This window comes from Balaenoptera borealis, assembly GCF_965194805.1.
Source record: "Balaenoptera borealis genome assembly, chromosome: 17".
NCBI classification, from domain to species: Eukaryota; Metazoa; Chordata; class Mammalia; order Artiodactyla; family Balaenopteridae; genus Balaenoptera; species Balaenoptera borealis.
In genome coordinates this window covers 39,555,581-39,570,451 of record NC_138876.1, presented here as the reverse complement: position 1 = coordinate 39,570,451, position 14,871 = coordinate 39,555,581, and the positions used below count along the sequence as shown (strand labels likewise).

Below are 14,871 nucleotides of genomic sequence, written 5' to 3'. Positions count from 1 at the left end.
CCTTAGACGCACCTCCATGGCTGTGGGAACCACTTCACAGACCTGCCTTCTGCCCTGAGGTTATTGTGGCCTCTGAAAAATACTGTCTCATGGTGAAAATCACGGGAAGTTTGTGTTAACGCGAGCTTTCTGTCTCAGGGCAGCCCTAACTCGAAGGTAAGGCGAGGGGATAGGAAGGACAGTGACTGGCAAAGGGAAAGAGAAAGGGTTGGACGTTGCAGGGGAGGGAGGGAGGGAGGGGGCCCTGTTCTGCTCCAGGAGCCGGCGCCGCGGGACACAGTGGCAGGGCCCCATACTGGAAAGTCACCCTGCCCAGCCACTACTGTGTGAGGTGCTCCGGTGACAGGCTCGCAACCTGCTTGTCCTCTCCTTCTCTCTCTGTCTCACACACACACACACACACACACACACCCCTATGGCCTGGTGGATGGGAACACAGGCTCTGGCGCCACACTCTATGGATTCAGATCCTTGCCACACCACTCACCAGCTTGATGACCTGGGCCACGTTATCAAGCCACTGGGTGCCTCAGTTTCCTCCTTCCCTCCCAAAGAACATTAATAGAAATGACAGTCCCTGCCTCGTGCACATGGCCAGGAGGATGAAATGAGTTAATAAGAGTTATGTACTTAGTACTGGAACAGAGTAAGTCTGAAGTGGGTGTTTGGTCAATCAAACCAGGGGGAAGGGGGAGGGGGAGGGATAAATTGGGAGATTGGGATGGACATATATACACTACTATATATATTAATAAAATAGATAACTAATAAAGACCTACTGTATAGCACAAGGTACTCTAGTCAATACTCTGTAATGACCTATATGGGGAAAGAATCTAAAGAAGTTGGATACATGTGTATGTATAACTGATTCACTTTGCTGTACAGCAGAAGCTAACACAACATTGTAAATCAACTATAAATACTCCAATAAAAATTTTTTAAAAAACTGTGAGGTTTCCCATTCCTCATCTTCTCCCCACTTGTCCTGCCTCAATTCGGCCCCAGTAAAACTCTAGAACAGCCAGAGGCCTTCAGGCTGCTGTGCCCACCTCTCCCCTAGGCAGTGAGAAAGGCTAGGGGGCCAGGGAATCAACCACAGAGGTTCAGAACAGTCGGCACCGCTCCAGGGGAAGGTCCAAGGCCCCCCTTGTTCAGTCATCGTGTGTCCTGTATCTTGCTCGGGACCACTGAGGAGGAGGGGACATACGGCGGCTCTTAACCGTGGTTGGTGCCCTCTTGTGCCATCAGCCTGCATTTTGGGGACGCTGGTTAGACACTGTCCTGTTGTCTCTTTCTGGTGTTAGGTGGGGATTATAGAAATGGCGGCATCCCACACTGTCCCTATCTCTGCCCTGCAGCCCTGATCGGGCCCCTTGCCCTATGTCCCCAGAAATATTGCTAATGTTTGTTAAATAATTAATGTGTGCCTGGCCCTGGGCTAAACAGAAAACTTTAATGAACCCCGTGAGGTGGGTATAATACTATACTCATTTTCCAAGAGAGGTCAAACATGGGTTAGGGAGTTAAAGCGACATGGCAAGGTCTTAGCTCCCCTTAGACGCTTTGCATTTAGCCCAGAACTGGCTTGACTCTGTTGTTCCTTGTTTGTTCGGGGGCCTCTCCGGCAGGGTGTGGGTGCTGAGGGAGGGCGTGGCTCTTCTCCTGTTCTCTTCTATTTGTCTTGGCTTCCTGAAAGCACGTAGAATGCTTAGCACAGGGCTGAGTATAGAGTAGGCTGTTAACGGATGTTAGCTATTATTATTATATAATATTTACTGAATACACTGTATTAGGCCCTGGAAGTGGGCCAAGAAAATAGGACACAATTCCTGTCCTCCAAGGGCTTACATTCTAGTGTGGGGTTGGGTGAGATGGGAAAATGAGACTCGTGCCAGCGTAAATTGCAAATGCATCCAGTAATTTCTGAAAGAGAACAGAAGAAGGAGAGATACTCCTGGGCCGAGGTCGTTGGGGAGACGTCCTGGAGGAGGAGGAAGGATGGAGAAGATTTTGGAAAGAATGGAGGTTGTCTACAACAGGATGGAGAGAAGCAGGCCTCGGGGGCTTTATTCTCAGAACCGCAGCAAGACGAGGGTCAGAGCGGGGAAGGTCTCACAGGCTAGAACTCACCGCTGTGGCCAGAGCCACTGGGCGCCCAGGCCTGGTGAAGACAGGACGCAGCATGTTGCTGTGCCAGAAGCGGGCTGGGAGTCTGCCTGCCCAGTTGACAACTGTGGTGTTTACTGGCTACATTTCATCAGGCAGAAGTACCATAGTTTATTTAACCATTCATATTTATTGGGCTTTTAGGTTGTTTTTCCATTTCCCACTACTATAAATAATGCAGCAAGGCAGGATGGTAACAGACACGGACTTGACCATCAGAAAGGCCTGTGTTTTAATACTTTCTCTGCCACTTACTAGTGATGTGACCACAGGCAAGTTACCTAATGCCTCTAAGCCTCAGTGTCATTCTCTATTAAACGAGAATGATAATGCTACCTAACTCACTGAGTTGTTATACATCCAGGGAAACCACGTTAAAGTTAAAAAAAAGTTATCTCTATGTATTTGACTGTTTATCATGTGATTATTAGGTACCTGGCTCTGCTCTTAATAAGGCAGTTGTGAGGATCATATGCCTTATTAAGAAGACATTGTTACTAATAGCCTCATGTTCGATGTAAGTGAAAACTGCAGGAACTTGTCCGAGGTCACCAGCCAGAAGGAGGATGGTATTGAAAGTGAGTAGTCACGTGCCAGAGCCCACATTCTTCACCATGCCTCTGCTCTCCTGCTCAGTAAGTGCTAGCTGCTACTGCATTTATCATTATCATGCTGCTGTTGGCGTTGTGACAGGGTGTGGGGAGGCTGAGGGAGGCTCTAAGCCACTTTCAGATTTTTAAGCTCTTGGTAGAAATGAGAAAAGGCCAAACAGTTTTTTTTTTTTTAATGTGGTATATTTTAAATGTTTAGGTTTAACAAATTCACACTAGTAAACGTTTATTAAAAAATATAAAAATGCAATGCCTTCAGGAACAAAAGACACAAGAGATAAGCCCAGGGCTGACTTTCCCTCCGAGCCTGCTCTAAAGCTTCTGCGTACCCGACACCCACCCCAGGATCTCACCCAGAGAAGCAGCCTTGGGGTCAAGGGCTGGGAGGAGAGATGTGCTACTTACCTTAGAGCTATGGGACGTGAGGTCCCCCCCGCGCCCCACTGGACAGTCTTCTGCAAGGCTGGTTTCTGGGGGAGGATGAACAGGAAAGTGACTGGCAGGGACTTGGCATGCAAAGTAAATGCTGAACGTTCATTGTGTAAATATTAACATTTTAAGATCCTGGAAGTAATGCCATCCATTTATTTACAAATACACACTCTTGTAGCTGGCAGTTGTTTTAGATTCAAAGCAGGTTTTCTAAATTTTTTGAACAGTTGCCATCCTATTTGTTCTTAGGTACCAATGCTAAAACCACATAGAATGGAACTCAGTATTTATTAGACAAACGCTATTTGCAAAGTCCTGTGCTTGGGGCTGTAACAACAGCAGTGACATTAGCCACGGCATTTACTGAGCACACACTCGGCACGGGTGCAGGCTTAGTGCTTCTCACACATTGTTTTTAGTTAATCCTCATGACCACCCTATGAGGTCAGTGTGTTATTATCATCACCATTTTCAGATGAGGAAATGGAGGTGCAAAGAGAAGTTCTATTAGATTCTACATCTGTTGGCTTATTGTTAGAAATCTGCTCCTACTGAAAGGCCCAAGTTGAAGTGACAGGTCAGACTGTCCCTTTGTAATTAAGTTTTGTCATCTATAAAATTGGACTAGGTTATTTCTAAGATCACTTCCACATTCTATTGATAGTTTCCTGTCAGAAAGGTAGACACTTCATATAATATGGACATTTTTCTTTCAAATTGTACTTTCGTGTGGACTCCATTTTTCTAACTTCTTTTGAAGTTTATAACCTGCATAGAGAAAAATGTATACATCTTGATGAATGAACAGAATGAACACCCACATGTAACCAGCGCCTAGAAAAGAATCATAGGCTTCTGTTTTAATTTCAGACATCTGGTGTCATTAGCTAATTCTTTCATTTAATTAATATTCATTGAGCATCTACACTGTGCTAAAAAGATGATGCAAGGTCAAGAGAATGAGAAGACACGCCACAGACTGGGGGATAATATTTGCAAAAAACATATTTGATAAAGGACTGGTATCCAAAATATACAAAGAACTCTTAGAACTCAATAATAAGAAAACAAAAAACTCAACTAAAAGATGGGCCAAAGGCTTTAACAAAGAATATATATAGATGGCAAATGAGCACGTGAAGAGATGTTCCACACCATATGTCATCAGGGAAATGCAAATTAAAACAATGAGATACCACTACACACCTATTAGAATGGTGATAATCCAGAACACTGACAACACCAAATGCTGGTGAGGATGTAGAGCAACAGGAATTCTCACTCACTGCTGGTGGAAATGCAAGAAGGTATAGTCACTGTGGAAGACAGTTTGGTAGTTTCTTACAAAACTAAGCATATGCTCTTACTATACAATCCAGCATCACACTCCTAGGTATTTACCCAAAGGAGTTGAAAACTTAGGTCCACGTGAAAACCTGCACACAGATATTTATATCAGCTTTATCCGTCATTTTCAAAACTTGAAAGCAACCAAGATGTCCTTCAGTAGGTGAATGGATAAATAAACCGTGGTACGTCCAGACAATTTGGCGTTAAAAAGAAATGAGCAATAAAGCCATGAACAGACGTGGAGAAACCTTAAATGCATATGACTAAGTGAAAGCAGCCCATCTGAAAAGGCTACATTATGTATGATTCCAATTATATGACATTTTTAAAAAAGGCAAAACTATGGAGACGGTAAAAAAAAATCAGTGGTGTCAAGGGTTAGGGGGAGGTGGATAAACAGGTGGAACAGAGAGGTTTTTAGGGCAATGAAACTACTTTGTATGATGCTATAATGGAGGATGCATGTCACAATGTATTTGTCAAAACCCACGGAATATACCTCACCAAGACTGAACCTGAATATAAACTATGGACTTTTGTTGCTAGTGATGTGTCAGTGTAGGTTCATGGACTGTAACAAATGCACCACTCTGTTGATGTTGATAATGAGGGAGCATATCGTGAGGAATCAACACGGCTCCCTCAGGTGTGCCCTGAGGTGTCAGACCCAGCTCTGTGATGGCATCAGAGGGGCAAGCATCTGTTTCCATGCCCAGCTTCCTAGCAGGACTCCAAGCTCCCTGACAACACGAAATACATCTTCCTCTGAGCACAGGCTCAGTGTACACTTGTGAATAAAGTCCCTTCACATCAAACTTTACATTGCCGGTAAAACCTGCTTTGTTAGCTTACTGTGGAATACATTTGCTCCCCGTTATGCACAGATCCTGTATTTTCAAATTTTCCTACTCACTGTAATTTATTTGTACCTCACCAGCGCTTTTGCAGCCATTCACAGACATGTGCAGAGCAAAGAAAAAATCGAAGCACTGATGCATACCTGTGTTAGATGAACTTCATTCAAGCATGAGTTTTAGTACTGTTGGCTGTTGAGTTCAATATTAATTAATAAACAGTATATACTCAGTAAGGTGTCAACAGTACATATCTATAAGGTTATGTATTGATCAGTTGATGAAAATGTGACCAGGGGCTTGCAGCAACCTAACCCTGCATTTCCCCTAGGAGCCCTGGTTCAGTATTTGCTAATTCAGTGTTTGTGGTGACTCTACAGAATGTAACTACTACGAATAATGACAATCAACTGTATTTGCTTTTTTACAAGGAGAAAAGGATTGACTCTCTTTACAGCAATTCTCTGACCATCACAAACAAGTGAGTTTATTTGGTCAACAAACTAGGTGGAGGGAATGACCAGTCCCCAGACCCCTGAACTCATGGTCCTCCACTGAGTACACACAGTTTACAACAATCTGCTCAGTTGTCCCTGGAACATTTTCCAGAAAAGTAAAAAGAGCAACCAAGAATCTTAATGCTTTCCAGCATATGGTTTTACCACGGGAAATCTAAACTTCACAGTAAAGTAAAAGCCAATTGTTTTCAACACTTAACTCTATTAGAAACATCATTATAAGTAATTGGCTTTTTAAACAACTATGAGAAAAACAAAATAACTTCCTACCTAAACCTCAGATCTGCAAAACTCTAAATGCAGATTCTTTATTAAAAAACAAATTAAGTATTAAAATGTAAATTGTACTGAAGTTCTGTAGAACTCATTAAAAGATTAATATTAATCAAAACAACTCTTTACAGCTCAATAAATGCAAATAAAAAGGCATCAAAATTTGTTACTTATAACTTGAATCCTGGGTCCATTAATTTTTTTTTTTTAATTTTTTAATTTACTTTTTTTTTTATACAGCAGGTTCTTATTAGTCATCAATTTTATACACATCAGTGTACACATGTCAATCCCAATCTCCCAATTCACCACACCACCACCCCCACCCCCACGGCTTTCCCCCCTTGCTGTCGATACGTTTGTTCTCTATATCTGTGTCTCTATTTTTGCCTTGCAGACCGGTTCATCTGTGCCATTTTTCTAGGTTCCACATATATGCGTTAATATACGATATTTGTTTTTCTCTTTCTGACTTACTTCACTCTGTATGACAGTCTCTAGATCCATCCACGTCTCAACAAATGACTCAATTTCGTTCCTTTTTATGGCTGAGTAATATTCCATTGTATATATGTACATCTTCTTTATCCATTCATCTGTTGATGGGTGTTTAGGTTGCTTCCATGACCTGGCTATTGTAAATAGTGCTGCAATGAACATTGGGGTGCATGTGTCTTTTTGAATTATGGTTTTCTCTGGGTATATGCCCAGTAGTGGGATTGCTGGGTCATATGGTAATTCTATTTTTAGTTTTTTAAGGAACCTCCATATTGTTCCCCATAGTGGCTGTATCAATTTACATTCCCACCAACAGTGCAAGAGGGTTCCCTTTTCTCCACACCCTCTCCAGCATTTGTTGTTTGTAGATTTTCTGATGACGCCCGTTCTAACTGGTGTGAGGTGATACCTCATTGTAGTTTTGATTTGCATTTCTCTAATAATTAGTGATGTTGAGCAGCTTTTCATACACTTCTTGGCCATCTGTATGTCTTCTTTGGAGAAATGTCTATTTAGGTCTTCTGCCCATTTTTGGATTGGGTTGTTTGTTTTTTTTTAATATTGAGCTTCATGAGCTGTTTATATATTTTGGAGATTAATCCTTTGTCCGTTGTTTCATTGGCAAATATTTTCTCCCATTCTGAGGGTTGTCTTTTCATCTTGTTTATGGTTTCCTTTGCTGTGCAAAAGCTTTGAAGTTTCATTAGGTCCCATTTGTTTATTTTTGTTGTTATTTCCATTACTCTAGGAGGTGGATCAAAAAAGATCTTGCTGTGATTTATGTCACAGAGTGTTCTTCCTATGTTTTCCTCTAAGAGTTTTACAGTGTCGGGTCTTAAATTTAGGTCTCTAATCCATTTTGAGTTTATTTTTGTATATGGTGTTAGGGAGTGTTCTAATTTCATTCTTTCACATGTAGCTGTCCAGTTTTCCCAGTACCACTTATTGAAGAGACTGTCTTTTCTCCATTGTGTATCCTTGCCTGCTTGGTCATAGATTAGTTGACCATAGGTGTGTGGGTTTATCTCTGTGCTTTCTATCTTGTTCCATTGATCTATGTTTCTCTTTTTGTGCCAGTACCATATTGTCTTGATTACTGTAGCTTTGTAGTAGAGTCTGAAGTCAGGGAGCCTGATTCCTCCAGCTCTGTTTTCTTCCCTCAAGACTGCTTTGGTTATTCGGAGTCTTCTGTGTCTCCATACGAATTTTAAGATTTTTTGTTCTAGTTCTGTAAAAAATGCCATTGGTAATTTGATAGGGATTGCATTGAATCTGTAGATTGCTTTGGGTAGTAGAGTCATTTTCACAATATTGATTCTTCCAATCCAAGATCATGGTATATCTCTCCATCTGTTGGAATCATCTTTAATTTCTTTCATCAGTGTCTTATAGTTTTCTGCATACAGGTCTTTTGTCTTCCTAGGTAGGTTTATTCCTAGTTCTTTTATTCTTTTTCTTGCAATGGTAAATGGGAGTGTTTCCTTAATTTCTCTTTCAGATTTTTCATCATTAGTGTATAGGAATGCAAGAGATTTCTGTGCATTAATTTTGTATCCTGCAACTTTACCAAATTCATTGATTAGCTCTGGTAGTTTTTTGGTGGCATCTTTAGGATTCTCTATGTATACTATCATGTCATCTGCAAACAGTGACAGTTTTACTTCTTCTTTTCCGATTTGTATTCCTTTTATTTCTTTTTCTTCTCTGATTGCCAAGGCTAGGACTTCCAAAACTATGTTGAATAATAGGGGTGAGAGTGGACAGCCTTGTCTTGTTCCTGATCTTAGAGGAAATGCTTTCAGTTTTTCACCATTGAGAATGATGTTTGCTGTGGGTTTGTCATATATTGCCTTTATTATGTTGAGGTAGGTTCCCTCTATGCCCACTTTTTGGAGAGTTTTTGTCATAAATGGGTGTTGAATTCTGTCAAAAGCTTTTTCTGCGTCTATTGAGATGATCATATGGTTTTTATTCTTCAATTTGTTAATATGGTGTATCACATTGATTGATTTGCGTATATTGAAGAATCCTTGCATCCCTGGGGTAAATCCCACTTGATCATGGTGTATGATCCTTTTAATGTGTTCTTGCATTCTATTTGCTAGTATTTTGTTGAGGATTTTTGCATCTATATTCATCAGTGATATTGGTCTCTAATTTTCTTTTTTTGTAGTATCTTTGTCTGGTTTTGGTATCAGGGTGATGGTGGCCTCATAGAATGAGTTTGGAAGTTTTCCTTCCTCCACAATTTTTTGGAAGTTTGAGAAGGATGGGTGTTAGCTCTTCTCTAAATGTTTGATAGAATTCACCTGTGAAGCCATCTGGTCCTGGACTTTTGTTTGTTGGAAGATTTTTAATCACAGTTTCAATTTCATTACTTGTGATTGGTCTGTTCATATTTTCTATTTCTTCCTGGTTCAGTCTTGGAAGGTTATACTTCTCTAAGAATCTGTCCATTTATTCCAGGTTTTCCACTTTATTGGCATAGAGTTGCTCGTAGTAGTCTCTTAGGATGCTTTGTATTTCTGCGGTGTCTGTTGTAACTTCTCCTTTTTCATTTCTAATTTTATTGATTTGAGTCCTCTCCCTCTTTTTCTTGGTGAGTCTGGATAATAGTTTACCAATTTTGTTTATCTTCTCAAAGAACCAGCTTTTAGTTTTATTGATCTTTGCTATTGTTTTCTTTGTTTCTATTTCATTTATTTCTGCTCTGATCTTTATGATTTCTTTCCTTCTGCTAACTTTGGGTTTTGTTTGTTCTTCTTTCTCTAGTGCCTTTATGTGTAAGGTTAGATTGTTTATTTGAGATTTTTCTTGTTTCTTGAGGTAGGCTTGTATAGCTATAAACTTCCCTCTTAGAACTGCTTTTGGTGCATCCCATAGGTTTTGGATCATCGTGCTTTCATTGTCATTTGTCTCTAGGTATTTTTTGATTTCCTCTTTGATTTCTTCAGTGATCTCTTGGTTATTTAGTAACGTATTGTTTAGCCTCCATGTGTTTGTGTTTTTTAATGTTTTCTTCCCTGTAGTTCTTTTCTAATCTCATAGCATTGTGGTCAGAAAAGATGCTTGATATGATTTCAATTTTCTTAAATTTACTGAGGCTTGATTTGTGACCCAAGATGTGATCTATCCTGGGGAATGTTCCAGGCGCACTTAAGAAAGTGTAATCTGCTGTGGTTGGATGGAATGTCCTATAAATATCAATTAAATCTATCTGGTCTACTGTGTCATTTAAAGCTTCTGTTTCCTTATTTATTTTCATTTTGGATGATCTGTCCATTGGTGTAAGTGAGGTGTTAAAGTTCCCCACTATTATTGTGTTACTCTCGATTTCCTCTTTTATAGCTGTTAGCAGTTGCCTTATGTATTGAGGTGCTCCTATGTTGGGTGCATATATATTTATAATTGTTATATGTTGGGAACCAGCTGCAAGCTGACACAGTCCTTGCAGCTTAAAGCATGGCAAAGTCCTGCTTAATTCCTGACAGGACCCGGAAGAGTTATTAGAGAAGATATGAGTCTTGGCCCGTGAGGTTGCTTGTGGTTTCTCTAACTATAGTTTGTCCTTGGCATATTTTGGTAATCACAGTCTGTTCTCACGCATGTTTATATTCTGGTTCGCAGAATGTTTTGTACTATAACTTCAACATTAAGGAAATACTGTCTGATGATTCTGTCTTGTGATTTTAAGAAAAACATGTATTGCCTACTGCAATCTATAAAAAGAGTTTTGATGGGAAATAAAGTGTGTGTGTTTGTACACCACCCTCCTGACCCCATCTCTTCTTAATGCCCTCACCTGCTCTCAGGACTTGTTCCTCAGTCTAACAGCGACTGACAGTTATATCATCTTCTTGGATTTATCCCTTGATCATTATGTAGTGTCCTTCCTTGTCTCTTGTAACATTCTTTATTTTAAAGTCTATTTTATCTGATATGAGTATTGCTACTCCAGCTTTCTTTTAATTTCCATTTGCATGGAATATCTTTTTCCATCCCCTCACTTTCAGTCTCTATGTTTCCCTAGGTCTGAAGTGGGTCTCTTATAGACAGCATATATATGGATCTTGTTTTTGTATCCATTCAGCAAGCCTGTGTCTTTTGGTTGGAGCATTTAATCCATTCACGTTTAAGGTAATTATCAATATGTATGTTCCTATGACCATTTTCTAATTGTTTTGTGTTTGTTTTTGTAGGTTCTTTTCTTCTCTTGTGTTTCCCACTTAGAGAAGTTCCTTCAGCATTTGTTGTAGAGCTGGTTTGGTGGTGCTGAATTCTCTTAGCTTTTGCTTGTCTGTAAAGCTTTTGATTTCTCCAATGAATCTGCATGATATCCTTTGCTGGGTAGAGTAATCTTCATTGTAGCTTCTTCCTTTCCATCACTTTAAGTATATCATGCCTCTCCCTTCTGGCTTGTAGAGTTTCTGCTGAGAAATCAGCTGTCAACCTTATGGGAATTCCCTTGTATATTATTAGTCATTTTTCCCTTGCTGCTTTCAATAATTTTTCTTTGTCTTTAATTTTTGCCAATTTGATTACTATGTGTCTCAGTGTGTTTCTCCTTGGGTTTATCCTGTATGGGAATCTCTGTGCTTCCTGGACTTGGGTGGCTATTTCCTTTCCCATGTTAGGAAGTTTTCGACTATAATCTCTTCAAATATTTTCTCTGGTCCTCTCTCTTCTCCTTCTGGGACCCCTATAATGCGAATGTTGTTGCATTTAATGTTGTCCCAGAGGTCTCTTAGGCTGTCTTCATTTCCTTTCATTCTTTTTTCTTTATTCTGTTCCTCAGCAGTGAATTCCACCATTCTGTCTTCCAGGTCACTTATTCGTTCTTTTGCCTCAGTTATTCTGCTATTGATTCCTTCTAGTGTAGTTTTCATTTCAGTTGTTGTATTGTTCATCTCTGTTTGTTCTTTAATTCTTCTAAGTCTTTGTTAAACATTTCTTGCATCTTCTCGATCTTTGCCTCTAGTCTTTTTCCGAGGTCCTGGATCATCTTCACTATCATTATTGTGAATTCTTTTTCTGGAAGGTTGCCTATCTCCACTTCATTTAGTTGTTTTTCTGGGGTTGTATATTGTTCCTTCATCTGGTACATAGCCCTCTGCCTTTTCATCTTGTCTATCTTTCTGTGAATGTGGTTTTTGTTCCACAGGCTGCAGGATTGTAGTTCTTCTTGCTTCTGCTGTCTGCCCTCTGGTGGATGCAGCTATCTAAGAGGATTGTGCAAACTTCCTGATGGGAGGGACTGGTGGTGGGTAGAGCTGTTGCTCTGGTGGGCAGAGCTCAGTAAAACTTTAATCCACTTGACTGCTGATGAGTGGGGCTGGGTTCCCTCCCTGTTGCTTGTTTGGCCCGAGGCAACCCAACACTGGAGCCACCTGGGCTCTCTGGTGGGGCTAATGGCAGACTCTGGGAGGGCTCTCGCCAAGGAGTACTTCCCAGAACTTCTGCTGCCAGTGTCCTTGTCCCCATGGTGAGCCACAGCCACACCCCGCCTCTGCAGGAGACCCTCCAACACTAGCAGGTAGGTCTGGTTCAGTCTCCTATGGGGTCACTGCTCCTTCCCCTGGGTTCCGATGCGCACACTACTTTGTGTGTGCCCTCCAAGAGTGGAGTCTCTGTTTCCCCCAGTCCTGTCAAAGTCCTGCAATCAAATCCCACCAGACTTCAAAATCTGATTCTCTAGGAATTCCTCCTCCCCTTGCCAGACCCCCAGGTTGGGAAGCCTGACGTGGGGCTCAGAACCTTCACTCCACTGGGTGGATTTCTGTGGTATAAGTGTTCTCCAGTCTGTGAGTCACCCACCCAGCAGTTATGGGATTTGATTTTACTGTGATTGCACCCGTCCTACTGTCTCATTGTGGCTCTCCTTTGTCTTTGGATGTGGGGTATCTCTTTTGGTGAGTTTCAGTGTCCTCTTGTTGATGATTGTCCAGCAGCTAGTTGTGATTCTGGTGGTCTCACAAGAGGGAGTGAGAGCACGTCCTTCTACTCCGCCATCTTGGTTCAGGGCCTATACTCGGGTCCATTAATTTCTAATGCTTTTTTTTTTTCCTAAAAAGACGTAATGAATGAGGGCAATAACTTCAAAAACAAACAGGAAAAATAAAAATTACAAACACAGCTATTGCAGTCATTCAACCAAATAATTAAGTGGTGTATTAGTTTCCAGTGGCTACTGTAAACACAACTTGGTAGAGAGAAATTTATTCTTTCCCAGTTTGAGAGGACAGAAGTCTAAAACCAGTCTCACTGGGCTGAAATCAAGGTGTCAGCAGGGTCACACTCCCTCTAGAGGAGAAACTATTCTTTGTCTTTTCCAGCTTCTGGTGGCTGATGGCATTCCTTGGCTTGTGACTGCATTACTTTGTGGTCACATTGCTTTCTCCTCCTCTGTGTCAGATCTCCTTCTGCCTCCTTCTTATCAGGATACATGTGATTGCATTTACAGTCCACCTGCATAATCCAGGATTATCTCCCCCCTTAATCACATCTATAAAGTCTTTTTTTTTTTTTTTTTTGCCATTTAAGGTGACATTCACAGGTTCCAGGGATTGGGACATAGCTATCTTTTGGGATGGGGCATTATTTAGCTTTCCACATGTGGTAAACCTAATATTAATTATATCTATGCACCACTGACCTAACATAATGAAAAACTCAGAGAGGTGCCTATAAGAACACCCACCTCTGTCCCTGAGCCCCCCATACTCCATGGTCAATTGTGATTCTTTTATAATAACGATGATGATAAAACATTTATCAAGAATCTGCCACGTGCCTGCTCCTGTTGTAAGTTCCCATGCATTGCCCCCAAAGGATCCTCACAACTACCCAATGAGGTAGGACCATCATACTTCCACATTTTACACATGTGGAAATGGAGGAGGCTAAATCCATGTTGAGAAGCAGAACCAGGGTGCAAAACTGGGGGCGTTCTCCTCCCATGACCCTGTCTCTGGTTCACTGGGAGTGCACCCAACACCCTGGAAAGGAACGTCTCATGGGCAGGAGCATGTGCCGCTGCTGCAGGTGCCCAGAGAAACCACCGGCTGCAAAACTGGCTTGTGGACTCCAGCTCCAGGAGCGTCACGTTGCCCTAAAATAAAATACTGTACTGAGAGAATGAGAGTGTCCCTTTAAATTTTAACGATAGCATAGCTATTCAGGAGATCATTTTAAGTTTACATGAGCATTCAGGTGAATCTTACCTTTCTGAAGGTGAATGTAGCAGATCTAACTAATCACTCCCTTTGATTCTGGATCCTAGGATCCCGGGAATAGCTATCGATGAGCACAGGCGCTAACTGAGCCTGTGGGGGTTAATGATGTTCACGGAACTGAGGGCTGCAGAAGCTGCGGATTCTTTTATATTTTATTTTGGTGGTGCAGGAGCAAGAGGGACCAGGAAAATGCCTGTTATTAAGATAACCAGTGATATAAGCCAGACTTGCTGGTCAAATGGATTAAATGACCTATAAAATGATTTTTCTGAGCCAAACGGTCCACTCAGTGTCCTGGAACACACTATCTCCTAGCCTGTGCTCGCATTGCTCTTCTTGTCTCAATTCCCACCTCCTTTCTGGTCATCCATCATCACATATTGAACACTTAGTATATGCAGGGCATTGCGCTAGGTGCTGCCCATATGAAGGCAATTAAACAGGAGTCCTCCCAACAGTGGAATCTAGAATTAGGTAATGAAAAAAAGGTAGTCAGTTTATTCCAACTCTCTTAAACTGGTTAGAGTTATTCACTCATTTGCTCATTCATTCAACAAATATTTATTGGGCATCTTCTTTGTGCCAGGCATGAAGGAAGTAAAAAATAAAAAGGTATCTAACCCAGCCTGAGAGAGAAGGTAGCTAATGCTTCTAGGAGGAGTTAAAGACTTTGTTTAAGCTGAAAGATGGATGGGAATTATCTAGATCCAGTTAGAAGAGGGTTTTTCAGGCAGTGGAGATCCGTAAAGCGGGGTGTGAGGGGAGCAAGAAAGGAGTGGCAATGGATAAGGGTGAGGAGTTAGGGCCAGAACTTGGAGCAGCTGGAAGGTTATGTAAAGATTTCCAGACTTTATCCCAAGGCGGAAAAGGAGCTCTTGAAAATTTTTTATTTACATTACAAGAAGCACACAGGCTCTGTACAATACATACGAAC

At 41.2% G+C, this 14,871-nt stretch overlaps 1 long non-coding RNA gene across 14 annotated transcripts in view; it reads right to left on the bottom strand.

The window, feature by feature from the left end:
* LOC309615154 overlaps positions 1-14,871 on the bottom strand; it is an 86,616-nt gene that overhangs the window by 59,435 nt on the left and 12,310 nt on the right. For 13 of the 14 annotated variants that reach the window (XR_014236545.1, XR_014236546.1, XR_014236547.1 and 10 more), the window contains one exon: positions 3,186-3,250. The exons of the other annotated variant lie outside the window; for it this stretch is intronic. This is a non-coding gene — a long non-coding RNA (uncharacterized lncRNA). The remainder of the gene's footprint in view (positions 1-3,185; positions 3,251-14,871) is intronic. 14 annotated transcript variants of the gene reach the window in all.